Source organism: Tupaia chinensis, unplaced genomic scaffold (genome assembly GCF_000334495.1).
Source record: "Tupaia chinensis unplaced genomic scaffold, TupChi_1.0 Scaffold000276_2, whole genome shotgun sequence".
Taxonomy (NCBI): Eukaryota; Metazoa; Chordata; class Mammalia; order Scandentia; family Tupaiidae; genus Tupaia; species Tupaia belangeri.
In genome coordinates, this window is record NW_006159759.1 from 720,777 (window position 1) to 724,395 (window position 3,619).

The following is a 3,619-nucleotide window of genomic DNA, read 5'->3' on the forward strand; positions in this document are numbered from 1 at the left end:
TTTTTTAATTAAAAAAACATAAACTCTTCTTTTTAAGGAAGTATGAAAGACTTTTTAAATGTTTAAACCAGGCAGAAAACTGAAGGGAAGAAGTAATTGCCTTTTTCTTTTTTGTTTTGTTTTTTATTTTGTTTGTTTTTGGTGTCCACTACAGAATTTATTTCTTTTTTACATATTTTTATAATTTTATTTATTACTTTTAATTATTATTTATACATTTCATCACTATACATCATTTAGATTGTAAAGAGACTTTAGCCAGCATGACACACACCTCAGTCCAGCCCAGTTGAGAACATACGCACGTCCTCATCAACAAATAATAAACCATATCTGTGTCCCACAAATGCCTTACCTTTCCAGTAATTGCCCACTTTCTTTTGTGTCTGGATTTGTTTGGGTATTAACATAATAATAACAAATAGATGGAAATAAGTTTGCCAATTTTATTAGATTTAATTTTCAGTTTTAGCTATACAAGGGACTTCAAAAAGTTTTTTGAGAAATGGAATTAAAGTATGTGAGTTTATTTGGATGAGAAAAAGAAATCAATACAATTTCCTTATAATACACATTTTCACAAGCTTTTCAAACCTCCCTCAACCAAATTTTATCATTTAAAGATGACAAAAACTATTTTAAAAATAATCATCTATTTGGGACCAGCAGATGTCATAATGGTTATGTTGCTAGACTCCCATGTAGTCAACTGCAGTTCAAGTCCCGGATCCAGTGCCTCGAAATTCTCACCAGGCATGTGTATGTGTGCCCAAAATCCTTAGAAGAGAATGGAGGAGAGGGGATTGCAGTGTGGCTATTCCCTCTGGGAGTTGATTTCTTGCTTTCTGTATCTGTGCCTCTCTCTGTCTCTCTGGGAAGCACATGTACCCTATAGCAAGAATATCTTTTACCAAAATAATAATAATCATTTATTTTATTTTATTTTATTTTATTCACCAGAGAGATAGAGAGGGGAGAGAGTGAAAAAACAAGCCACCAGGTCCAAAACACAACCACTGTCAGCCGTGTGAGAGTCCAGCGCCTTAGCCACCAAGGCATCTGCTGGCCCTATTTTTTTTTCAGTTATTAAAGAAATATAAATAGAACGCCTACTCTGTGCCAGTCATGGTGTTAGATGGCAGAGGTCACAAGAAGATGAATATCCTGGAATCCTTAAATCTATAATATATGTTTATATAAAATAAAATGGAAGCTTTTTGTGCTTTTCTCTTGACACCATGATTAAAAGAGGCTGTTGTCTGCTAGCTACCAAAGATCCTGGTGTCATCTTGGGCCACTACCCTGCCTGGTGTTACCAGTATTGTAAGAACAAGCCATAACCAAAGTCAAGCTGCTGTTGAGGTGTCCTAGATGCCAAGATCTGCATCATTGACCTGGGCCAGAAGAAGGCAAAAGTGGATGAGTTAACACTCTGTGACCACATGGTGTCAGCTGAATATGAACAGCTCTGGTCAGAGGCCCTGGAAGCTGCTCATATTTGTGCAAACATCATATGATGGCTTTCCTGTCTGACTGCAGCTCCACCCTTTCCATGTCATCGGCATCAACCAGATGTTGTCCTGTCCTGCGGCTGACAGGCTCCAGACAGGTATGAGGGGTGCCTTTGGAAAGCTCCAGGACATGGTGGCCAGGGTCCATACTGGCCAGGTTATCATATCCATCCACACCAAGCTGCAGAACGAGGGGCATGTGATTAGGTCCTATTCAGGACCAAGTTCAGGGTCTCTGGCCAGACGATCCACATCTCAACGAAGTGGGACTTTACCAAATGCTGATAAACTTGCAGACATAGTGGTTGAAAAGCAGCTCATCCCCGATGGCTGTGGTGTCACATACAGACCAAATTGTGGTCCCCTCGACAAGTGACGAGCCTTGCATCTGTGAGGGTTTGCAGTATACTGTCTCTTCTTTAATCACGCTCACCAATAAATCTTACTTCTGTTCAAAATAAAAAGAAAGGAAACTTCTTACCTGAGCTGCTAAGGCCTTTCATGATCCGACTTTGCATGGTTTCCACCATCTATCATACATTTCTTGCCCTGGAGCCATGCAACATTATTTGCAATTCTCCAAACATGCCAAACCTTCCCATGCATTTATGCCTTTGCAAAGAATAGTCTCTCTACCTGTAAGGCCCTTTCCCATTATTATTAGTTTAATTTATAGCTTATTTATTTATTTCTTCCAGAAAAAAGAGACAGGCAGTCCCAACTGGGTCCTCACATCATGATCCACCGCCAGTCTCAACCAGCCTTGATCACAGGCATGCACGTACATACCCAGGAGCTCAGCACCTTTTGCATGAGGGAACAGTTGTGTTGCCACTACTCCACCACCTGAGCTCCCCTTTCCCTTAGAATACACCATGGGGCCAGCAGGTTGTGTGGTGGTGAAGTTTTTGGACTTCCACATGACTGACTACAGTTCAACTCAGACCCAGCAGCTTGAAAATCAGGCTGAGTGTGTGTGCATATGTGCCCAAAATCTTGAGAGAAGAATGGAGCAGAAGAAACTATGGTATGACCATCCCTTTTCGGGGGTGATTTCCCACTTTCACTATCTCTGTCTCTCTGGAAAGTGCATGTACCCTATAGCAAAAACCTACAAACAAAAAGAGAAACACCATGAAGTTCTAGCCATGTTCTAGTCAGTTTTAGTCATGTGTCAACTCAAATACTACCTCCTCTTAAATTTTCCAGCACCCCTCGTTAAATAAAAGTGAATTACTCCAGACTGGCCCCATAGCCTAGTGGTTAAGTAAACTGGATCCCATATGGCCAAGCACACAGTTTAAATCCTGGCACCAGTGGCTTGAAAAACATGTGTGCATGCCCTCAAATCCTTACAGGATAGAGGAAAAGGGATTGCAGTACGACCGTTCCCCATTAGAGGGTGCTTTCTTCCTCTTCCTCTTCCTCTTCTCTCTCTCTCTCAATTTCTGTATCTTCCTCTGGTGAGCACATGTGCTTTCTGGCAATTAAAAAGAAATAAAGAGGGACCAGAAGATGGCATAATGGTTGTGATGCCAGACTCCCACGTAGTAGATCATGGTTTGAGTCCCTGACCTGGCTGCTTGAAATTCATACCAGGCACGTGTGCATGCATGCCCCAAATCTCAAGGAGATGATAGAGAAGGGATTGTGGCATGGCATCCTCCCCACCCTGGTGTGGGTGATGGGGGTGGTGACTTCTCACTTTCTGCCTTTGTCTTTCTGGCAAACGGATGTGCCCTATGGCAAGAATCTTTAAAAAAAGGAAAAAAAGTGAGTTACTCATTATTCCCTTGAATTTACAGTACTTTAGACACATTTACCCAAAGAGTTTTTCACAATAGTTTGTAACTATGGATTTCTGTTTCTGTCCATTACAAGTTCCAGAGCTGAAGATGAGAATTTGTCATCTTTTTTTTCCTACTGGTGTTCCATCACGTCCAGGGTCACAGAAGCACTGCGGAATGAGTAACTTTCTGGTTATTGAGAGAAGACTTCTCAGAAGAGTTGACACTTGGCTCTGATCAGGAATTTTTCAGGAAATTTCAAATAAAGACGATGTGATTTGCAAAAGTGTGTGAGTTGGTATAGAAGCAAAGGATGCTTAA

The 3,619-nt window shown here is 41.1% G+C and overlaps 1 pseudogene; it reads left to right on the plus strand.

Annotated features, from left to right (window-relative positions):
* The first annotated feature begins 1,238 nt into the window (after positions 1-1,238).
* On the plus strand, positions 1,239-2,196 carry LOC106735026 (60S ribosomal protein L10-like; annotated as a pseudogene).
* The last annotated feature ends 1,423 nt before the right edge of the window (positions 2,197-3,619 follow it).